The 24657-nt window shown below is 46.7% G+C and overlaps 1 long non-coding RNA gene and 1 pseudogene across 3 annotated transcripts; one reads left to right on the forward strand and one right to left on the reverse strand.

The window, feature by feature from the left end:
- Positions 1-3952: 3952 nt before the first annotated feature.
- LOC123579751 lies at positions 3953-4328 on the reverse strand (annotated as a pseudogene).
- A 10933-nt stretch (positions 4329-15261) lies between these two features.
- Positions 15262-22683, forward strand: LOC123579752. Of its 3 annotated transcripts, XR_006702931.1 has the most exons (4): positions 15385-15882; positions 20359-20451; positions 21446-21576; positions 21995-22683. It is a non-coding gene; the product is annotated as an uncharacterized LOC123579752 (long non-coding RNA). The 3 variants fall into 3 exon arrangements; XR_006702932.1 differs by lacking the exons at positions 15385-15882; positions 21995-22683 and adding an exon at positions 15262-15333 and having other exon boundaries at positions 21446-21708; XR_006702930.1 differs by lacking the exon at positions 21995-22683 and having other exon boundaries at positions 15387-15882; positions 21446-21708.
- The last annotated feature ends 1974 nt before the right edge of the window (positions 22684-24657 follow it).

The following is a 24657-nucleotide window of genomic DNA, read 5'->3' on the forward strand; positions in this document are numbered from 1 at the left end:
CCACCCCCCCCCCCAAATAAATAAACATTTAAAAAATAATGTAATCCTGCTCTTGTTGGGTTCAGTGTTTTACATATGTCAACAAGGTCAAGTTTGTTTATCAGGCGGTTCCAGTCCCCTTTATCTTGACTGATTCATTGTCTGATTAGTCTATCAGTTGTTGAAAATGGATTTGAAATCTTCAACTATACTATTGGATTTACTTGTTTTTCCCTTTAGTTCTGTCTGAGCTCTGCATGTTTTAAGTTTTCTTTTCAGATACATACACATTTCGTATTATTAAATCTTCCTGTTGAATTGAATTTTTGTTATTGTGAAATGCTTCACTTTATCTCTGGGAATACTTCTTGCCTTAAACTCTTGCTTTGTCTGATAACAGTATGGATAAGCCAGCTCTCTTTTGGTTAGTGTTTCCGAGGCATATTGACTTTCAATATTTATGTGTCTGTCTTCCAGAAGCAACATATAGTTGGGTCTTGCTGTTTTGTCTTGTTTTTCTGGTCTGACAGTCTTTTCATTTTAATTGGATAATTGAGTCCACTTATGTTTAACAAATTCCCAAATTTTTTGCTGTTAATTCTATCATCTTATTATTTGTTTTAAATTTGCTTTATCTGGTTTTTGTTCTTGTTTTCTTTTCTGCTGCCTTCTTTTAATAAAATGCTTTTCAATATTCTAATTCCTCCATTAGCGTGTTAGTTATAAATTCTTTTATTATTTATTTAGTGTTACCCTAGGGCAGGGGTTGGCATACTTTTTTTTTTTCTGTGAAGAGACAGATGGTAAATATTTTAGGTGTAGAGGGATGTACACAGCCTCTGACTCCCTCCTCCCCCTCTCCTCTTTCCCTCCTCCTCCTTCTTCAACTATTCTTTAAAAATGCAAAACCAGGGCACCTGGGTAGCAAAGCTGGGTTAGGGGATTAGGTGGGTTAAGCGTCTGATTCTTGATTTTGGCTCAGGTCATGATCTCATGGTTTGTGAGTGAGTGAATTTGAGCTCCACATCAGGCTCTGCGCTGACAGTAGAGAGCCTGCTTAGGATTCTTTCTCTTTCTCTGCCCCTCCCCTCCGCTGCTCACATGTCTGCTCTCTCTCTTTCTCTCTCTCAAAATAAATACATAAACCTTAAAAAATTAAAAAATAAAAATGCAAAACCATTCTTAGCTCCCAAGCTGTTTAAAATAGGCTTTGGGCTGGATTTGGATGTGGGTGATAATTTGCCTAACTCTGCTATAAATACACCATATGCCTTCACAGAATCTACTATTCAGTTAATAATTTTACTACTTCCTGGACAATATATGGACCTTACAACACCTTAATACCATTTACCCAACTCCATTGTTCCTTTTCTCCTGTTTTGGTCATGTATTTTACTTCTTCATACATTTGAAATCCCATAAGACATTATAATTTTTATTGTTTTAAATAGTCAATACTCATTTTGATTTGCTCTTATATTTACCACATATGGTGCTCTCTATTGCTTTCTGCATTACTTTTCGTCCAAGTGGGATTGTTTTATCAGAATAACTTCCCTTAGTATTTCTTTTCATGTGTATCTATTGATAATGCATTTTCTTATTTTTTATTTGCTTGGCATTTTTATTTGTCTTCATTTTTAAGGGTATTTCCACTGGATGTAGAATTCTAGACTGGCAGTTACTTCCTCCCCCTCCACAGCCTTTTAGCTCTGTCATTCTATTGTCTTTTGCCTTCTATTGTTTGTGTACAATGGGTCTTATTACTGCTCCTGTTGAATTTTTTTCTCCCCTGACTATTTTAAGATGTTTCTTTTTATCTTTATGTTTTTGAAGCTTTACTATAATGTGCCTTTGTGCAGTTTTGTTTGATTTTGTGTGCTTGTGTTTGTTAATGCTTCTTGAATCTGTATATTCTTGGTATTTGGCTCTTCAAATACTGATCCTGGCCCATCTGCTTTCTTCTGGGATTCAAATTCCACACATGCGGGTTGTTTTCACTATATCTTTGTTTTCACTGTATCTTTGTTTTCACTGTATCTTTGATGCTCTTTTCCTCCCTCTTTTTTCTTTCTCTGTCCCTCTTTTTGTGTATATATATATATATATATATATATATATATATATATATGTATATGTGTGTTTAATCTGTTTTCTTCTGTTTCGATTTGAATATTTTTCTACTGATCTATTTTCCAATTTACTAATCCTCTTTTCTGTTGTGTCTAATCTGCTGTTAAACCTATCTCTTGCTTATTTATTGAACCCTTAGTTTTAGTTATCAAATTTCCCAGATCTAGAATTTTTGTTTGCTTCTTTTAGAATGGATTCCAGGTTTCTATCTTTCCATCTACTTGTTTGAATATATTAATGCTAGGTTTATAGTCTTTGATAACTACAGTATCTGGGTCACCTATATGTTTTTCTACAGTCTTTTGTTTTTTAATTTGGTTTTATTTCCTAGCAAGCTGTATAATTTTTGATTGAATGCTAGATATTGAGAATGAAGAATTACTGAGGGTCTGGATAATTTTGTCTTCCTTTGGAAAGGAATTTTTTTTCCTAGCAGGCAGAACACCTTGATCCTCTCAGGAATTGAGATACTTTGAAGCTGGATTTTAGGCTTTGTGAGGGCTGGCTTGTCTTGTCTCTTAGGGTATAATCCTTCATCTGTCTCAATAAAAATCTAGGTTATTCATGGCAATGTCTTCTCTTTGGTGGGCTGTAAACATCAATATTTTTTCTCCTTAGCACTTGGAGACTGCTCAAACTCTGACTGGTTTTTCAGCCTTTTAGAAGCTGTTTACTGCTTAGTTTCTTGGCTGCTTGCCTATCATGTGGAAAGCTTAGGAATGAGAAAATTCCTTGAGGGGAAATCAAATACAGAATGCCTGGCTTATTTCTATACAGGCTTTTTCTCCAGGATAAGGGTTCCCTATGTTCTGGCTACCCCTTGAGAACTGGCAAATGCCCGGAAGGGAAAACATGAGGGAAACTTAGGTTTTACTCACTGCATTTCCCTTTTCTCCAGAATCTTGGCATCTAAAGTCCTGCCTGCTTTTAATCTCTGATGACTTTTAACAGCTATTTTATGCAATATATTTAGCTTTTATAGTTGCTCTCTGTCAAAGACTCTAGAGATTTATTGTTCGTTCGTTTTTGAATTTTGACATTCATATTTTATTTACAAGCAAATGAAGGATGTCTCCTAATGGGTGCCTGGGTGGCTCAGTCAGTTGAGCGACTTACTCTTGGTTTTGATTCAGGTCGTGATCTCATGGTTTGTGAGTTCGAGCCCCACATCAGGCTCTGTGCTGACAGTGTGGAGCCTGTTTAGGATTCTCTCTCTTTCTCTGCCCCTCCTCAGCTGGCTCTTGCACTCTCCTTCTGTCTCTCAAAATAATAATAATAATAATAAAGGATGTCTCCTGTAATGCTAATATGGGACAAGAAGAGTAATATGAAGAAGTAGTTGCTGGCTCCAACAGTGATGTGTGAAAGGAGCCCATGCCACTTGAAAAAAAAATTTTTTTTAATGTTTTTATTTATTTTTGAGACAGAGAGAGACAGAGCTTGAGCAGGGGAGGGGCAGAGAGAGAGAGGGAGACACAGAATCCAAAGTAGGCTCTAGGCTCTGAGCTGTCAGCACAGACAGTGGGGTTTGAGTTCGATGCGGGGCTTGAACTCACGGACTGTGAGATCATGACCTGAGCTGAAGTCAGACGCTTAACCGACTGAGCCACCCAGGTGCCCCAGCCACTTTTTTTTTTTTAAACAATGGTTTTGCCATTAAAAAGGGGGAAAAATCCACATGATTTCTTCATGATGCACATATGAAAGAATCAAAATAAAAACGAGTTTTCAAAACTCTACAGTTTCCAGTCAAATGTGTGAGGTGGCCAGAATGTCATTTTCATTCAGTGACTGCCCCTTCTCCCCAAGAGCAATAGCCTCTGAGCAACTAACTGGCTTAATGCTCATTGAGGGTATCTGCCTGAGGAATGGAGAGACCCCGATCCTTCAGAGCCTGGTCTGCTCCTCTACCCTTTGTTCTCCCAGGATTTCTTCAACGGACACTTGCCGGCGGGGTGTATCGCTCTGCATTTCCAAGTCTGTTTCTCTTAGTAGGACCACATTTCCTCTTCTGACCACAAAAATCCCTTGAGGAATATCGCTGTACTTTTTTACCCAATAAATATGCTCCAAAGTCTGAAAGGTAGCACTAAATTAGCAAATTTATCAATGCTTCTTATAAAACTAATAAGTGTCCTTCCGTCTCGAAGCAAGATCAAGTGCTTTTTGTCCACGTCCTTGGTGAGCCTGGTGGTGCTGGGCATATAGTTCATTCTGAGCTGAGATAAGACTGTAGTGTAGAGTGGAGGCAAGCACATCTAACACCTCCTTCTTCCTACCGCAGTTACTGCCTGGCAAGACTGGGACAGGAACCCTGACCAGGAATAGCATGTCTGTCCCAGCTTTTAGCAGCCGAGGCCTACTGGAAACCCCTCTAGAGATTTGTTAGTTTTTTACTTTTTAAAGTTTATTTATTTTGAGAAAGAGACAGAGTGAGTGGGGGAGGGGCAGAGAGAGGGAGGGAGAGAATCCTAAGCAGGCTCCATGGTGTCAGCACAGGGCTCGAACTCACAAACCTTGAGATCATGACCTGAGCCAAAACCAAGCTGAAAGCTTAACTGACTGAGCCACTCAGGCACCCCCTAGAGATTTATTTTTAAAAGTGGTTTCCAGGACATGTCCCAAGGCCAGGGCACATTAACTATCTCTTGCATGTTTTGAGACACCGCCAACTGGGGGCTGAAAAGGTCTTTTGGTTTCTTCAACACCTTCAACAATAAATTATAAAACTCTATTGAATTATGGGGGCTCCTGGGTGGCTCAGTCGGTTAAGCGTCCGACTTCAGCTCAGGTCATGATCTTGCTGTCCTTGAGTTCGGCTCTGCGTTGGGCTCTGTGCTGACAGCTCAGAGCCTGGAGCCTGTTTCGGATTCTGTGCCTCCCTCTCTCTCTGCCCCTCCCCCTCTCACACTCTGTCTCTCTGTCTCTGAAAAAGGAATAAACCTTAAAAAAAAAAAAGCTCTATTGAATATAATTTGTAAGTATTAACCACTTTGTATTTTAAAATTCAGATTAATGTGCCAAGTATGATCATTCCCAATCAGATCACTCAGTTTACTCTAACACTGATTCTTTGTGAAATAAAGCTTACCATCTTTCACTATATATTGGTGTGAGGCATTCCATTTCAAACTTATACACACACACACACACAGACACACACACACCATACATCATGCCTCTTTTGGCCCTTCTGTGAACCCTGACCTGAGCTGATATTCTGACTCTGTTGTTACATCACAATATGACCATGGTGAAGCCTCTTTCAACTCCTGGCCCTCAATTACTTTATTTAGAGTATGAGGTAGGGGTGGGGAGTGGGATAGGATCATGCAGGGGCTCACAGGGTCCTTGTAGCCTTGGTAGTCAATCTTCTATGATTTGGTTTGGGGAATCCTTTGTGGAACAGTAGGACACTTAGACTGATCAGAACAGTGGATCCTTACTCAGACCACAGAGCTCACTCCCTTAAATCAACTAGTCTCATGGCTGAGGGGCCATTCTCCCTGGGACATGGGGGCTGAATGGATGAGCTGGAGGCTGTGTTCCTGAACAGACAGGTACCCTTGGCAGTGGGCCTCCCAGGAAGCCGCGCCCTCATGTGAATGAGAGAAAACGTCTCACACTAAAGCTAGCCCCCCTCCTTCACCCCCCACCAAACCTGCATCTTTCAACTATCTCAGCCAGGGATTCCACACTGAGAGGTGGTTGCTTCTCACGCTTGTTCCAAATGTCTCCCTCCTGTTCTTCCCGGGTCTGCCATCTTGTAAGAAATCTATGAAGAAGATTAACCTCTCCTCTGCCCAGAGATAGTTTTAAAATCTTTGGTTTAGGATTAGCCCCTGTGCTGCCCATCCCCTGTTTCCTCCATCCCCTGTCCAGCTGTGTATCATGGGATGTTGACATGGCTGCTTTCCCAGGCTCCCCTGTCAGCGGACTTCCCTTGGGTTTCGTCAAAGAGAGACACTGGAGGGAGACTGAAGGCAAGAAGGGAGAAGCCTATGCATTTCCCTCCTTTTCCCTTTGCCTTGAGTTGATTGAGTGCTTGGCAGAGGCTGCAAGTGTCGCGGCCCCAGCTCCTCAATGATTGACTCACTGTGGTTTTCAGCCTCTGTTGGGTGACCCCAGCCCCCAGCTCAGGTGACTCTGGCTTTTCTTTGTCCCTCCAGCTTAAGGATGACAGTAGTTTCCTTTGCATTCATCTCTAGGGTACCTTACCATCCCCTGTTTTCTTCCCAGCCTCTTTGATCATGTAGAATACCAATAAGTGTTATGGAATACCCTGTGTATGAATACTTGAAGGGCTTGCTGTTTCTTGTTTAAATCTCTCCTAATCGAGCTGCTAAAAACCATGCTTCAACCATCTTTCTCCTTCATATATGTATAAGCACCACAGAAACACATTCCCCTTCATTTTCTTTAGCACCTCCTGAAGGAGACAGAATTCATTCACTCATTTCTTCACTCAGTCAATGAATATTTGGTGAGGTGCTACCTAACACCCTAGCCAAGTCCTGTGCTACAGGATAGAGCAATGAACAAAACAGGTAATGTTTTTGACCTTGTAGAGCTCACAGCTCTGTGGGCAAGCCTCATACCCTTAGAATAAAGTATATTGAGAGTGAGACACTATTGTAACACCCAGTCCTGGGAGACAGACAGACTTGGGTTTATATCTCAGTCCTGCAAATTACTGCAGGGTACATGAACATGGGCACGGTGTTTTGCCTTCCTATATGCCAGTTTCCTCTTCTTTAAAAGAGCACTCAGTTATCCAGTTCATGCCCGCCCCAGCCTCTTTATGTGTTCAGTGAGGATTCTGATGCTACTAACTTCATGGGGTTGCTCATGATTAAACATGTTGCTATTAGAGAAAGAGACAGATTCCCTGAAAACAAACTCACACTGAAGATTTATTTCTAAAATCAGTTTCCAGGGGATCCTACATTCACCATTGCTGAGATGCAGGTTGGAAAGGTGAGGTGAGGCTAGACACTCAATAAGAAGGGGTGAACTTCAAAGCGTGGATAGAGACAGCTGCTGGGAGGAGCTCCCGACAAACTTAGGATCACACCATGGCAGTTTCTTCTGGCAGCCAATCTGTAGCCACGCTGGTCTGCCTGCAAGTGGAGGTGGGGGCCCTTCTTTCCTCTTTGCTTGTCAAGACATCACCCCCTCAGGGAAGGACTCCCTGATTTCTCATCCAGGCTAGGTCTCCCCGATTCATGTTCTCTATTTTCCTTGTGATCGTTGTGATCACGGCCACCACCGCCGCCATCATCATCACATCATTGCTAACGCTTGTGAAACGGAGCACCCCGCCATGTTCCAAATGTTATGCTGTGACGTCCCACGGCAGAGTCCGGGAAGCTGCTCGGCCCTGTGCTATTGTGATTAAGGAGTGTGTGCATGTGGGTGCATGGGCAGAATAAGTAAGTCAAGGCAGGACATTTCAAATCATCAAGCACTTGAAGTGAAAATATGCTGACTGTGAATTTACTATTAATTGTGTTGTAAGGTTTTGAAAATTCCGATTCCATGTGAGTCAGAGATACACATGTATTGGTCATCATCAGGGTTCAAAGACCTGGATTCATCACTTGTTCTTTGTTCTCATTCTCGAGGCTGCAGATGGAAAGGCTCACGGTGCATTCCCTGCCGCCCGGGACCCATTTTCCTGCCAGCCCCTTGTCTTCGCTGCTTGGCCACACTCTGGTCCTTCTGGTGGCTCTGTTACTTCTTTAGATCCAGACTTAAATGAATCATTTACTTACATTTCACTCACGATTTTTAATCATCCTACCAACGATAGTCTAATACCATTAAATACTTGCAAAATCTAATAAAAATCCGTCTTAACCTCATTGGAATCTCATTAAGAATAGGGCTGTTCTTTTTGCTAAATTGTTGGACATTATTTTATCTGGGTTTGTTTTGTTCACATTGTCCAGGCGAGCAGGTGGATAGATGGAATCCTAGAGTGTGGGTTCGCACCCTCAAAAATTCTTTTATCCCCTTTCTTGAGTTTACAGATGAAGACACTATAGTCTGAAACAGGGAGAGGACTTTTCCAAAGTCTCACATGAAACTTGTGGCCATTAAGGACCAGAACTCAGGCCTCCTGCCTCGGAGTCTAACATCTCCCCTCCAAGATCTGGGCTTTGAGCCCAGGCACTGATTTATGGATTTGAGGAGCCTATCGGCTGTTGAGCAATTACTAGCTGGTCAGCCAAGCACTGTTTCACTGAACACATCTGGAGCTCGGAATGGACACCGGCAGGGTTAGGAGATGAGAAGAAACTGACTGAAAACCCTCCAGGGTGAGGTTCACATGCGGGCGGTGAGTGGTAGTCTCCTTAAAAGTCACACCGCTCACCCCTTCTTTTCCACATCAGCCCAAGGGTGGCATGTCTTCTGGTCCTGCGCAGTCCCACGGGGTAGGTATTGACAAAGGCCTCCCGTGGCCCCAGTGCTGGGACAGGCAGGAGCTGTTTGTCCACCCTGATGAACAACATCTCCAATAAAAGGACTCATTTGGTAGGATTGAGTAGTTCACAGACAAAGAAACAAGGGGAGAAGGCTCAGGCAGGAAGCCTTTTATGATTTATCAATGCACAAATTCTGGCATCTCTCTCTCCCTTGAAAAGAAAAAAAAACAACCCAGTGCTAATATTAATAATTATGCCAGCTTTAGTATAGCACTTTGCGGTTTACGATGTGCTTTTGAATGCATTATCTTATCGCATCGGTGGGAGATTGGGGAAGGGGAGAGCAAGGGGGCTGGCACTTCTGGGGAATCAGCGGCCTTTGTTTCCCTGGGGGTCCAGCCTGGCTTAGTGGGTGGGTGCTGCCGCTGAAGTTATCTTGCTGTGAATGTCCCATGTGGGACGACCCACTGAGCTGCTGTTTTCCTGTGGAAACTTGAGCTAGTCTCTCCAGATTATACACTGGAGTCTGTTCTTATTTTCCGGCCTGGAACTTCACTCCTCCTTGAGCTGAAGGCTTGGCTGGTGCTGGACATCCTTCCCCACCCCTTGCGAGCTGCTCTGGGAAGGGCCGGGCCCCTGCGTGTGCCTGTGGCTGCCGGCAGAGTCCTTCCACAGCTGGACCCGCACTGGGACAGAGGTGCCGCCACAGCGGGGACTGTGCCGAGTGGCGCAGTCCTGAGATTTTTGTTGCCGTGTGCGTCTGTCCATAATGGGCCCTTTAGACCCTGTAGGTGGTGAAGGGGCTGAAATGCTACTCCCAAATATTAACATGTGCAGGAAAATGTAGGCTTTACAATGTTTTCCTCCAGAACCAGTCTCATCTTTGCTTTCCTCCCAGTGGCGGGGAAAAAGAGTAATGACAACAAAAAGACAAATACCACCCCTAGTACAAGCAGTCTTTAACCTTGCCCACCCAAGGCAGCATGATTTCTTCTAGTCTGAAGAGTGCCCCCTCCCTGCACCCCAGGAAATAAAGCAATTAAAGTGCATACTCTCCTTCAGGTCTGTGACTTCCCTCCACGTGGGCTCTTCTGCTCTTCCTTTGCCCAGGAAAGTGGGCAGGAGGACATCTCCCGGTGCCCGGGCGCAGGACGTCTTCACATCTCTGGCTTTGATGGGCTCGCTAGGCCTCCGGCTGACATGCTTGGGCACCTGTCCTGGGGCAGCCTCTGGCTTCACCAGTGCCACTGCTGAAGTGCCCACTGCTGAGGGTGGGGGGACTTGTCATCTGTGTTCTCGGCTCAGGCAGAGCATGGCCAGTGACCCTGGGGCTTGGAGAGAGGAAGCTTCTCCGTTCCTTATGCAACACTCCTTGGGCAGTGGGAGATGAGGAGGCAGTGCTCTCTTGGGCCACCTGGACCACTCCTCAGGCACTTCTAGTTTATTGCCCTGTGCCTCGGGGAACACCTTGCCTAAGTACGGTTTTTCTGCGGGCACTCTGGTTTTCCTGAGATGCGCCCTGGGGAGTCAGGAGGAAGCTGCTGTTGCTGGGGTTTCCCTGCACACCTGTCAGCTGACCCTACCAATTTCTCTTCTGCCCGCAGAGGTTCCAACCACTAGAGAGAGCCAGAAATTCATGCCTGACCCTCACTGCACTTTTTTTCTCTCTTCCAGCCCCTCCACTAGCATCGGATGAGGTTCTACTTCAGTTTTCAGGTAGGTGCTTCTCTGCTCTGCGACCTTCTACGAGGCCTTTTTCCACCTTCGCTGGGCAACCAGCTTCGTTGTCTAGCCTGGCAGGAGGGATGCGGGGAAGAGGAAAAAAATTTGGATCCATGAAATCACATTGGGAGCCATTTCCAAAAAATCGTGACGCTTTACAACATCCGTATCAGCACGGAGTGATGAGTCTTTGGGACATAGTAATTCGGTCACCTTCTTTGGGTCAGGTCTCTACAGCTCCAGCCCTGCCAGGCCAGCACCCCCCACCCACCCACCTCTTCCCCTACGTGTGGCTCCTGCCTGCCCTGCTGCCAAGCCCTGTGAGTGACCACAGGCCATGGGGCACCTCCTCACTCTCAGCTTTCCTATGGGCCCAGCCCTCTTAACCCAGAAGTCTGCCAAAAGCTGGGCTGGTGAGTATTCTGAATAGAATTTTGGCAAATGGATAAGGTTTCACATTTACTAAATTTCTGAGTCTCTCTTTACGTGCACTCAAACTGGGAATCTGGAACATGCACGCTTTGAATTTTTTTTTTTTTAATAAAATAACATGTTTTTGTTATTTTGGGGGCAAACCTTTCACCAAACAGAGTCAGAGGTAGTCTGCACCCTGCATTTTGTATACCCCTTGTGATCTTTGAAAATAAAGATGAATAGTGGGCAGTGAATGCCATGGCTTTATGAGAATCAGTTATCTTAGGAAATCAGAGTGGGGAGAGGGGGCTTGGGCTTTACTTTGGGATTTACTAGACAATTTGTTAATCTGCTCTCTCTTTCCTCCAAAATGTCTATATGATTTGAAGCTTGGCAAAGGAGAGTAGGTTTGAGTTCTAATAAAATGCACTACAACTTTAAGCCAGCTGGCCCGTGTGTTTTTGGAGAGTGAATGTGGAGTCCAGACAGAGTTCAGTTGGGCCTACTGAGGGGTTTCAGGTGGGATCACTGGCTGGGAAAATGTATATATATGACTTCGGATCAGATTGGATCCCGCCTGGGGACAGAAGCCTGTACTCCCCTCTATCCCTCCCCTTGGTGCTTACCTTATCTCTCTGCCTGCTGGGTCCCCACCTTTCCATTCTGCGTCTTATCTACACTGGTCTCCCTGCTGCCACAGCCACCCCCCCCCCCCCCCCCCCCCAGCCATACAGATCCCTACCTTGCAGCTTTGAAGTTTTGCTCAGGCCCATTCACTGCTGGTGGTGCACCCTCTGTCCTCTCCCGAGTCCTCCAGCATCCTCTCAGCTTGCCCTGTGTGGCTTGCTCTCACAGCCCTGCACAGCACTGTCTTCCTAAGAGCTCCTGTGATGTCAGATTCCGAATGACTTGGCCTTTTTCGTGCATGCAGGCTGGCTTTGCTGTTAACTTTGCACCTGCCTGTGTCTTAGCCTCCTTTGCTCTTTGGTGTCCCTGAGACGAGGACTGGGTATTCTTCTCCTCTGTTCTTGTGTTGTCCACCTTGGGTCTCGACTCATAGTCATGGTCAGTAACTGGTGACTGGGTAGTGACAGTGTCTTTCTTTTCCTCCATCAACTAAACCCCAACTGACACTAGTTCATTTGTATCTGGATCACCCCCATCACTCAGAAATGATTGGACAAAGCCACATCTGAACAAATTCTGCTAATTCCTCCTCTGTAGCCTGTGTCTGCCGCCCACACTCCCCCCCCCCCCAACCCCGCCTCAAGGCAGGGGCCCTGTGACAGAGAGAAAAGCCTGAGTCATTGCGTTCAGTTCGTAAACAGTGAAAGTTGGAATTGTCTTTGCCTCTGGAATGGGAGTCTTGAGAGGTTTTTTCTTTTCACCTCGGGTTTCTGGTAAAATCATGAAAACAATGTGATTGTGTCTCAGAAATCTACAAATATGTCTAGATTTCTCCTCAATGGTCAAATTTTTTAGTAAATGCTTATTTTTCAAAAAAATAAAACTTGGGAGTGTTTCTGTAGATTTGTATTGGGCAAAACCAGTGCCTTCCATTAGCAGAGCAATGATGATGGTGGTGGTGTATTTTGGGGGACAGGACGGGGGGAATATGGATGGTCAAAAGAGGCCAAGCTTCTTCCTTCCTTTTGTTACTCAGTATGGACCCATGGAGCTCCGGTCTCCTGTTTCCCTAAAACCCAGAGAATGTCATTCTGGTGTGCGTTGCTGGTTGGTAATGTTTGAATTGTAACATCATTTCTGCTGCAGTGGAAATTTGTTAACATGCAACCTAACTGCTTGGTAGGAACATTTTCCCTCATGTTGGGGAGCCAGCCCACTTGCTACCTTGAGTCTGGCCAGCTGTCCCGATCTCCTTTGCTCTCATCTGGTCAGGGGGATAGGAATGGCTTGTGTATCTCTATGTCCTCAGGTGGAAACAAACCCGTTATTGACTGCAGAAAAAGTTGCTCAATCAAACTGTTTTATTTACACAGCACCAAATGTCCAGAATCATCTGTGAGTTTTTTTCTCCTCGAAACTGACAGAATTGGCTTATTGTTTTGGCACCTGGAGGCACAGGGATAAAGAAATGCTTCAAAAGCTTCAAAGATCTCCCCAGGTGATCTCATCCATACCCAGTGCCTTTAAATGCCACCTCTATTGTGACAGTCCCTAATTTGCATCTCTAGGAAGGACTGTCTCCTCTGTCCAATAGCTTCTCCAGATGGGTGTTATAAGCCTCGAAAACCATCCACGTCTCTAACTGAGCTCTAGCCGGTTCCCCACACTCTTTTCTTCTCACGCTCTTTCCCACGTCAGAAGATGGCATTAGCGTTTACCTAGTTCCACAAACTGTATCTGGGAGCCGTCTGTGAGTCCTCTTCTTTACGCCTTCATCAGAGAGGCCGGTTGATTCTACTTCCAGAATTGATGTGAATCTCCTCCCTCCTGTCCAGTGGGACTCGTGTCACCTTGTCGGTGGCAGGCATCCCTTCCCTGAAGTCCACTAAGACTTCCCATCAGTGCTTCTTGCGCCTTCTTTTGCTCGCCAATCATTGTGCACACAGCAGTCTTTCCAGAACTTACACTGGGTCCCATTACTCTCTTCCAAAACTTTTCGCCCTATTGTACTGAGAATAAAGCCCAAGTTGCTTGTCTTGATTAGTAAGGCCATTCCTGATCTGTCCCTGGTTATCTCTGCAACCCTATCTGGTACCTCTTCCCTTCCCCCCCCACCCCCGGTCCAGCTGCTATGGTTTTCCCTGTTCCCAGACCACCTCTTTTTCACCCCAAAGCTCTTGCTCATGCCATCCCCTCTGTAGCAAACACCATGTTCCCTCTGACCACGTGGCTGGCTCCTTCTTAGGGTCATAGCTAAAAAGCTACCTGTGTAGTGAGGACTGTCCTGAGCGCTCCAGGTGAGTATGTTCTCCGTCCACCTTGATCTTCTCCATCACTGCTCCCTCCCGGTTGTGTTACAGCATTTCACCTTTTGGAATTGCTTAGTTTTCTTCTTGTTTACTCTCTGTTTCCCTCCCTAGGTCATGATTTTGGGGGAGGGCAATGCCATATCTGTCTTGTTTACCACATACCCCAGGCCTGGCATAGTATTCAACTTGGAACAGGTATTTGTTGCATAAACACTAAAGATCTACAGGATGGGGCTGGTAATACTGCCCAGGTAACCACACTGCATTAAAAGAGATCACGTATGGAAGTGCTCTGTAAACCAGAGACTCATGTTAATGATGTCAGTGGTTAACTGTATACAGTGGGAGAAACAAGAATAGGGAAAAAAAAAAGTTTTTATGTTTGATTGAAAACTGAAGGCAACTCTGCTCTCCTAATTCTAGAAGAGTCGATGAGAGAGCTGTTTCCAACCCAGCAGCAATGACCATGGGACAATTTCATGATGTACATTTCTTTATTTTTTTAAGTTTATTTATTCATTTTGAGAGTGACAGAGACACCACAAGTAGGGGAGAGGCAGAGAGAGAGAGGGAGAGAGAAAGAATCCCAAGCAGGCTCCATACTGCCAGCACAGAACCTGTTGTGGGGTTCAAATCCACAAAGCCATGAGATCGTGACCTGAACTGAAACCAATAGTAGGAAGCTTAACCGACTGAGCCACCCAGTCGCCCCCAAAATGTATGGTTTTTTTGTACTTCTTCTTTTGCCTTGGCTACTAAGAAGTCTAAAGCTAAACTTGGGTCTCAATTGTCATGCAAAAATTAGCCAAAAAACTTCTGTTAAATACAGATGGTGTTTTGTGAGAGTAACTAGCACTCTGCCTGACACACAGAGGAAGCTCAAAATTAAATAGTAATGTCCATGTGAATAGTCTTAGGTTTTATTGTCCCTTTGCCATTTTCATGGTAAACGACCTCATATCCTCTTTGGAAGTAGGGAAAGCATCAAGCAGTTTTGCTTTTTATTACTGTAAAAAATAAAATTATCCGTAATAGCTAAAAGTGGAAACAACCCAAATGTCCATCCACTGACAAATGGATAAATGAAACGTGGCCTATCCATACCATGGAATATTATTTGGTAATAAAAAGAAATGAAGTGCTGATACACACGACCACACGGATGAACCTTGAAAACATTATGCTCAGTGAAAGAAGCCAGTCACCAAAGACCACGCATATTGTACGATTTCATTTATGTCAAGCGTCCAGAATAGGCCATGCACGCAGACAGAAAGTAGAGGAGTGGCCGTCTAGGGCTGGATGGTTGGAAGCCATGGAGAATGACCGCTAGAGGCGGTGGAGTAATGAAGATTTGGGGAGTAAGGAAAGTGTTCTAAAATTGGTGGTGGTGGTCCATGCCCTGCTCTTTGGATGTAGCAAAAACCGTTGAATTGCACTTTAAATGGTGAATTGTATGATATGTGAATTATATCTCAATAAAGCTGTTAAAATTGATTAATAAAACTATAGTAAGAGCCCCCCTGGCTCTCTGAGGGTCGCATGACTGAGCAGGCCAATCAGAGTGGGCTTACAGGCGGCAGCTTTGATTGGGCCTGAATAATAGCTCCTCCCCCTCTCCCTTCCCCTCCCTCCCCCACCTAAACGTTCTCTCAGCCTTCTCCTGGGGACCCTGACCAGAGAGAGTTAGACATGGGCTTCCACCCTCAAGGAGCTAGGTCTGTCTGGGAGCTGAGCAGGGTACAAGGGGTTATGGAAAGGATGCTCGCAGTCAAGACCCAGCGCAACTCTCTGGCCGCAGGGAGGGTATTGTGGAGCTTCTGTGTGGAGAAACATCTTTTGCCACAGCAAATACTGTTTTATTTCTTCATTCTCGTGTGACTTCCACAGACGGTTACCGTGCGCGGTGCTGGGGACACAGAGATGACTGTGTGTCCCCGCGTGGGTGGGGCGCCAGAACCCACCGCGGTAGGGGGAGGGCTGGAGGCCGCGGGAGACCCCGAGACGCTGCTCAGGGGCCCCTGCGGGGCTGCCGGCGCAGTTCGCGCCGGAAGGACGAGAGCGCTTGGCTTTGGCCGGCGGCTCAGGGGCGCGTGTTTTGCAGAGAGCTCCGACCCGGGCAGGTCACACAGCTTCCCGGAACTGGCCCCAGGCTGAGGGCCGCGTGGTGGCCTCTCCCGGTCAGGGGATGGAGCTGTGAACGCCCGGCGGGAGTGGCTTTGAGGCCGGACTGGCTCCCTCGCTGCGAGGCCTTTCCTCGGGCACAGGTGAGGGGCCCCTCCTCCCCACTGCTGAGCGGGTCACCGCCTGCCCCCGGGAGGGGAAGGGCGGGCCGCGCGCGGTCCCGGAGGGAGAGTGTCCTGCCGGGAAGGCTGGCCGGCGAGACGCCGGGCTCTGTGCGGGACGTTTGCCACTAGAGGGAGTGCCACGTCGTTCTCCGTCCCCAGCACGGGGCTCCCAGGCCCGCAGACCGGCCTGGGTGGCAGCCAGGGCTCGGGGGTTCCTGGGAAGCTCACTCGTTTGCCCTTTTCCATTTAAAGGTTTCTCAGAAGCAGCCGGACTCGAGAATCCTTAGCGTTGTTTGGCAGGCATTCGAAGAGCCCTTGAACTAGGGATGCAGCCTCTGGCCTCTTGCAAACCTCTGGGGCCTTGGGCAGGGATGCTGGTCCCTAGAGAAGCTGTCCTTCGCTCCCAGCACTTGAAGACCTGAGAAGCGCAGGAAGCCTCACTTCTGTTTCCCTGTGCGGAGTCTGGTCTGGCCCTCAGAGCTGCAAAGGACAGGCCCATGGGTTCTGGAGAGCAGTTCAGCTCTATGCTACCTGGAAAAGTAGTTTAGTGCCTGATGGGAGAGAGCAGGATGGGGACATGAGGTGAGGCCAGGCTGGCAGGATGTGTAGGTGGTGTTAGAGACCTGGAGACAGGAGAGCTGGCTCCCAGTATCTCAACATGGGGCTGGTGGAGCTGATGGGCACGGTGGGGGTGGTTAGACCCCAAATTTGGGCAAGAACAGCTCTGCTGTGGCTCTCTTGGCTTGGACCTTAGGTAAAGGGCAGCAGAAGATTGCTTGTGGATGCCCCTAAGCCCTGCCATGAGAGGTCCCCACAGGTCCAGGTTGGGCTGGCTACCTACGGTGGCTGGCTGATGGTTGCTACCCTTCAGAGGCAGGGCTAGGACCAAGCAGGGTGTCCCAAGCATAAGCCCTAGGCCCTGGCCACTGCCGACATGGTCACTAAGATTTTGGACCACATCCCAAACTTCTGACCCAGGCCCTGCGAAGGGTGCAGGAGGCTTGGGATCCATTTCCCCCTCCAGCATCGACCCCTGGGTCTGGGAGAGGGACCATCCTTTGCAGTCCTTGGGCACAGGCAGCAGGGGTACAAGAATGCAAACCGGGGACTGCACGTTGCAGGAAGCTGGTGTGCCATCTGCAGTGGGAGTGGGTCAGAGCTGGCCTGCTGAGGCTCCTGTCACTGCTGTGGTTAATGCTGGTGATTACCATGGTTACCCGAGGCTGGAAGCTCTGACAGTCAAAGGCAGAGCAGGAGAAAGATGTCCTCTCCCTGCTCTGAGCCACATGGCTGCCTCTGCCTCCCTGGCAAATAGAAGAGCCTGAACCAGAGAAGTTATTCTGCCAGGGTTCAGCCGATTTGTGCATCATCAATCACCAAGCATTGGGGCTTTTGGGGGGCCCTGTCCTGAGCACATCCCATGTGAGGGAGGCGAAGGAGATGTCCTCAATTTACTCAGTCTTGGGAGGACAGGTCCTCAGGGAGCTCAGAGTCAGAGGAAGGAAGCAGCTAGAAGGACAGGTGGAGAATTCAGCACAGGCTCTTGAAGATCCAGTGATGACTCTCTGGTCCCATGCTCCAGTGCCAGCCCGAGGCGGTGAGAGCACCCTTTCCAACCCGGGTGCTGTCTGGGGTGTCAGGACACCCGCTCTGCCACTGGTTGGGAGTCCCAGCTCCTGCTGGGCCCTGGTTTCCCCATCTGCAAAATGGGGTTAACGGTCACTAATCCCCACCTAATCCAAGTCTGTGGGTAATGAGTAATTTTGTGCATTGAAATGAGACAACAGATTTCAAGTCTTCGGAGAAAAGGCCTTATTTATTATTATCATCAACTCATTGAGCAGAAATTCTGTTTATCTCCTTTGCTGCCTCTCCAGTGCTGCATGAATTGAGAACCATAGTACCTCAGTGAGATGGTAGGGTCTGCACAGCTGCCCAAATCCTAGCCCTGGGGATTCCTGGGGGGCTAGGGAGGCCGGGCGGGACTTCCTCTGAGCTTGGAGGGGCTACCAGGATCAGGAGCAGTGCGCCGACTCCAGGGCCGAATGCTACAGTGGGAATCTGCAGGTTCTCAAGCAGGGTGCCTAGCTGGAGTTGTGAGAGCTGGGGCGAAGGAAGCAGGAGCTGGTGGGTGGAGGAGGCCTGCTTTGAAGCTCTTTCTCTTTGGTTCGTTATCATTATATGTTCATTTTAAAAATGAGAAAATGCAGATATGCCAAAAGAGAGAGAGAATGAAGAAAGAAAATTAAATCACTTATGTTAAATTAATTAAATTCTGATACTCTGTTCTGGTAAGGAGTATCGCGTAGAAGGTCTCCATAAGTGGCTGAGGGAATGAATGAACTCAGGTGACTGTAAACTGTCTGATAGATGCCAGCCAGGCTTTTGAAAAAGAAAGGTTTTTTTTTCCAGAGAGGTTTTAGGTTCACAGCAATATTGAGCATAAGGTACAGAACCTTGCCGTGTACCTCCTATGCCTACACGTGCATAGCCTCTTCTGTTATCAACACCCCCCACTAGAGTGGCACATTTGGGCAATCAATGAACCCATATCGACACATGGTTATCACCCAAAGCCCATGGTTTACATCAGCGTTCACTTTGCTATTGTACATTCTATGGATTGGGACAGGCATCTGCCATTCCGGTGTCATATGGGGTATTTTCACAGCCCTAAAAATCCCCTGTGCTCCGTCTCTCAGACATTTCCCCCTCTGCACATCTGCACGTCCAAACACTCCCCCATTATATTAATATCTATGGTTTTCAAGATAGGAGTATGCTCTACACATTGATGGGAAACCTGTTTCCCCTCTGAAAAATGAAATGGGGATAATAAGCATGAAACACCCCTGTCTCAATAATTTGGATCGGACTGCTGACGTCTTTGTGTTATTTGGCTATGGTCATGAGGCTGAAGTTAGGAAGGACAAGGGTAGAACATGAGGAAGGACAGAGTCCCTCTAAGGCTGGGCGGGAGAGGAGACCAAGAAAGGCAAATGGTGGCACAGGACGTCCCTTGGGGACACAGTGCATTGCATACCACTGCCCTCTGCAAGAGCTGTGTCTGCCCCCAGGTATGCATCTCTGTCTTTACTTCCTTCTCCAGAGTTCCTTGCTCCTTGAGGGAGGTCAGTCACAGAAAAAAAAAAAAAAAAAGATGCCTGTTGGGGCAGATATGTATGTGTTTCATATATGTGTCCTGATGCAAACCCAGGAATTACACCATGAGCTAAAAAAAAAAAAAAAAAAAAAAAAATCCTGCCCAGGGCTTCCTGCATTGGTAAGAAATCGGCAGGTGTCCCCTAGTGTGTCTGAGGACCTTCGTGCATGTGGAGGAGAGTTCCTGATGTCTAAATCTGTCCACAGCACTTCCTCTGTCTTGTCTGTGCTGACAGCTTCTCCTCCATCTCCGAGGGTCTGGATCCCAAAGCCCTTTGACCACTGGGCTGCACTTGAAGGACTCTCCACTTCCTCAGTAAGCCTCTGGGCTCACACATCCTATCTGTATGGGCCAGACCCACGCGGTGGCCCACGCCGATGGCTGCCGGAGAAGGTGGAAGCAGTGCTGTCCCAGCAGAGCAGCGGCCTGCCAAGCAGGTGGTCATGACGACATGAGCACAGAAGTGGGGCACACAGTCCTCTTGCTCCTGGACAAGACTCCAGGGGCGTCTGACTGATTGCACACAGGCTCTGGGTCCTCCCGTGAGGATGCACACCTTGCATTTCCCTGAAGGTGTGGCTTTGCTCATCACCCAGGGTCTATGCCCAGCCATTGAACTGGCTGTTTAGGGAGAGGTACTGTTTGGTCCTGAAAATCATGGCTCCTGATGTCCGTGCTCTTAAATTTCTTCTGTAAGATCTTATGTCTTTTCTACCTCAGGTGATGTGCCTGAGGGCACTGTGGTTCGCCTCATTACCATCACATTTCCTCCTGGCCTGACCCGTGTTGGTGGCAGGGAGTGGCGACAGAGAGCTGGCTTGTTGGCGGAAGGGCTGGCCTCAATTAATGATGAGAAACTGAGCTGGGGCAAATGTAGAGTTCTCCCGTCAGGCCTCCCCTCCTCAAAGGACTGCACAGATACATGCACACGGGAGGCTGGAGATGCTGCTCAGGGTCCGGGTCCCATCACGCCTTTCTCTGCTTGCTAACCAGAGCTGCTGACCCCTCCTCTTCACCTGTGCCCCTCCCTCCCTGCTCACCAGGCACCTGTCACCCTGGCCTGTTTGCATCGGCCTTTCCCATCCAGCTGCTTCCTCAGGGTCCCTTTCTTCTGGGCCAGCCCTCTCCCCAAGCTTCAGGAATCCACCTCTTCAGAGAAGCTTCCCGGACACTGTCTGAAGTAGCTTTCCCTTTTCCCTCCTCATGTTATCAATGCCTTTTCTTTTTAATAGTATGTATTTCAATTTTCTTATTTTTTGGCCTCTTTATTTCCTTATTATCTGTTTCTCCAGGTAGCCTCCAGGAGAGCCGGGACCTTGTATGTGAATTTTGTTTATCACTGTATCCCCAGCATAGCAGGATGCAAGTCTTACAATAAGTGCCCCGTAAGTAGTTGATTGATGAACGGTTTAGCAACACATGTAAGAATGTCTTGACTCTAGGTGACTTTAAGCTCAATCTGAGTAAGACATATGACCTGTCATTCTCTGGTTGATCCTTACTTGGAATGAGGGGGAGGACTTCCCCACTCTGCTTACACAAATGTTGTAGCTTTGGAGCTCTGAGCACAGTGCTGAGGTTAGAGCATAAGTAGCATGTTAACAAAATGGCACATGCCTAGGGGAAATTGTGACTTGGAACCATAGACTTTGAGGACAGTAAACTTAGGGTCTTTCACTTGGAGAAGGGAAGGCTATCCCTAAGGATACCTATGAGCTGTACACAGATATCCCAGACACTTGTAGAAGTGTCCCAGACACTTGTATCCCACTTGTATCCCAGACTCTTGTAGTAGAAGAGTGTGTGTGTAGGGTGGGTTGCCTGGAAGGCAGTGATCTCTTCCTCACTGGAGGTGTTACTAAAAGCTTCCCTTGGTGCGGACGTAACACTAGATGACATTTAAAGTTGCTTTCAGTCTGAAGTGTCCACATATATCAATGTGATTTTGGAGGAGCCTGGGTGGTTCAGTCAGTTGAACATCTGACTTCGGCTCAGGTCATGATCTCACAATTTGTGGGTTTGAGCCCCATGTCGGACTCTGTGCTGACAGCTCAGAGCCTAGAGCCTGCTTTGGATTCTGTGTCTCCCTCTGCGCATGTGCTCTCTCTCTCTCTCAAAAAGAAATAAATATTAAAAATTTTATAAATGTGATTTTGAAATGTTTTTGTTGGACTGTTCCAACCAGCCCAGGGCAGGTAGGAAGAGCAAGCTATTCCTATACCTACTATTCCTGAAGTGGTTTCTGGCCCTGTAAGTGTGTGTGTGTGTGTGTGTGTGTGTGTGTGTGTGTGTGTGTGTGTTTGCGTGTGTGTAATTGCGGTGGACTGGATTCTTGTTGAACAAATATTCACTCAATATTCACTCTCTCTTCCTCCTTAGGATGGCATATACTTATATTTACCTGCCTCACTCATTTTGGGCATGGCCATGTAACCGGGTGCACAGAAGTGGGAGTGTACTGAGGCTTTGAATGTTTGTTTAGCCTCTGGAGCTCCTGCCTACTCCATGATGTAAGTACATCCAAGGTAGCCATAGTTCCAGGATGAAGAGACATGGGGAAAGCAGACCTGACCCAAGCCCAAATGAGTCCAGCCAACTCACAGACCCATTACTGAAAAGAAATAAATGCCTGTTGTAAGCCACTGAGATTTTGGGATTATTTGTTACACAGCCTTATCACGGAAAAGCTGACTAACGAGTGTTCATGGTAGTCTTTACAGGGAACTAGTCCAATACTCAGGCCTTTTCACAGAGGGCTTCTGGATGGAGGCACCTGCTCTGTTGCATGTCATTAAGGAATCAGGTTTTAGTAAATAGTTCCTCCCCCTTTTAGACTCCGTTCCCTGACCTCTTCCTCAAGTGCGTATCTCCCCCCTCTTTAGGACAATTAACCACATTCACAAAATTCCACCTCCTCCTCCTCTACAGGCCACTTCTGCAGGCTCTCAGAACTGTCTGTCTTTGACAAGGGCTATCCTTGTTGTGGGAGGCCCTCAGCTTTCTGAGGAGGTTGGAAAGAATGGAGCTCAGAGAAATGGAGGGGCCCCCGCAAGCTGCAGCAGCAGGAGGCAAAGGAACCAGCAGCAGGGCCCTCTGGAAAGATCGGAGGAGGCATGTAGCTGAGTGCTCACACAACGTGAGGATGTCGCAGCTCCAAACCAGGGTGTTCTCTGTGATGTCAGGTGAGCAGCAACTTAAGTGCCTCTACCTCCAGCGTATCCAGCACAGACACGCTGAAAGTGGCTGTAAAATGCCTTTGACTCTTATCTCTCTTGCATCACCCTCTGAAATGAAATCTCAAACACTTTCGTAGGGTTTGATGCAGAGAACAGTAAGCAGATAGAGGTTCAGGCAGAAACAGAACAGGAGTCAAAAGCCCTGGAGAAAAGCATGAATGGGCTTGGAGAGGACAAATAAAATAGCAGAGACATTTATACGGGTCTCCCCTACCTCTCAGAACAAAACAATTATGAGATAAGAGAGGCATGGATGGGAGGAAATTCTTTCATTTTTCACATTGCAAGCTGGAGAGATCCAATAGCCTGTTTATGAAGAACAATAAAGAAGATACATGAACTCAGTAAAGAGGTTGTTACAAATATATCTGGTGGTTTTGAAAGGCCAGGGTTTTCTCCCCGCTTTTGGATAAAGCTGTCAGCTAAGTATTAAAAGATTTTTTTTTTTTTGCTTTGCTTTTTTTGTTGTTTTTTATTTATTTTATTTTTTTATTTTTTTTTCAAAAAGCAATAACTGGCACCAGCAGTTTGTTACAATTGGCAGGAAGAGTTATCACTTTTATTTAGGATTTGGAAATGCAATCAAAGAAGGGCAGATTGGAGCTTGAATTAAATGAAGCTTAAACAGCAAAAAGAAAAATCTCTGCTGGTCTTTTAAACAAACAAACACAAAAATTATAGCTCCTTGTTGTTAATTTGAGCTGTAAAACATTTGACACTCATACTTGATAAAACAGTGCCAAACAGAATGGTTGCTACTTTCTTTGTGTTAGGTACTGAACGTTCTGATCACTTTTACGAGGAAAAAAAACCCTTGTTTTTAGAAACTCTTTGGTGGGACCTGACTAGCTTATTGCACGAGAAATCACAGTGAAGACTCATTCTGTTGGCTTTAGGGGGAAATTATTTCTTCGAGGATACTTTCCACAGACCAAAAAGCTGGGAGGATCAGTTCCACTTAGCTACCTGTTTTCACATTTCTTGTGTTTTGTAATTCCTGAATACCAAACTACCCCCTGAGGTCATGGTAGCTCGGAGTATGACCCTGCCTGTGACTTGTCCTCACATAATTATTTCAATTTTTTGTGATTCAATCTGATCCAGGAAGTCGTCATATTAGCTAGTAACTTCCTTATCTATATCACAGCTCTGAGAATCAGCACAGAAACATAAGGTTCCCCTGAGAGGATAAGAGAGATGTCACAGTGGTTGCTCTACATCTCGAGCATTTTACCCAGAGGTCTCTGGACTCGTTCAAGATTCTTAAACCACAGCAAGAGTAGCAGGCTGGTTTTAAAACCCGGAATGAATTAGAAGTGAAGAGAGGTCCTTTTATGGGCAGGGATGGTGACTACCAGTGGTAGACAGTAAACAATCTGGTAATAAGGGACAGAAATACTACAAAACAGACGCAAACCCACAGAACTCAGTGCTTTGGTTGGATTTAGAAAAGGGGTAAATACTTTCCCAAGTATGATGGTTAATTTTATGTGTCAACTTGATGGACCGCAGGGTGTCCTGTTATTTGGTTGGACATCATTCTGGGTGTATTCTGGGCATGTGAAGGTTTTGGGATGAGATTAACGTTTGAATCAGTAGACTGAGTAAAGCAGATTGCCTTCTTCAACATGGGTGGGCCTCATCCAATCAGTTGAAGGCCTGAATAGGACAAAACGCCTCACCCTCCCTTGAGGTAGGAGGAACTCTTTTCTTCCTGACTGTCTTTGAACTGGGACATTTGCCTTTGCCTATCTTTGGACTTGGACTCAGACCGAAACGTATACCATCTGCTCTCCTGGTTCTCTGGCCCTTGGGCTTGGAGTGGCATTACACTCTCCTGGGTCTCCAGCTCATCACCCTACAGATCTTGGCATTTAGCCTCTATGAGTTCAGGAGCCAATTTCTTATCATTCTTTATAGTACCTCTATGTCCATCCTTATCTTTATGTATCTCTCTCTGTATATATATCACCCTGGATCTGCCTGGAGAACCCAGACTAATACTCCAAGCCTTGCTTTGGTCTTGGGGCTCCATGTGATTGAATTGAAGACACCCAGCCTGTGTCTTGAAGGGAAGGCACAGGGCTTGTCTTCCTTGCCACTTGAGTCTCAGATCGGTTGTCCCCTCCCCTGGACTCTGCCAGCGCTGGGACCCATGTCTGTTCTGCCTGCTCAAGGTCGTACCTAATGGTTGCAGATTTGAGTATCAGATTTGAGTATCACTCCCCCTTCCAGAATACAAGCTCTAAGGGACTCTGAGCAGCTTGTTTTTTTGCTTCCTTCCTGGCCCACACGCAGTGAGTTGTCTCCCACAAACACTGTGGAATAAATGAATGTTCTCTACTCCCTTCCACA

This window comes from Leopardus geoffroyi, chromosome A3 (genome assembly GCF_018350155.1).
Source record: "Leopardus geoffroyi isolate Oge1 chromosome A3, O.geoffroyi_Oge1_pat1.0, whole genome shotgun sequence".
Taxonomy (NCBI): Eukaryota; Metazoa; Chordata; class Mammalia; order Carnivora; family Felidae; genus Leopardus; species Leopardus geoffroyi.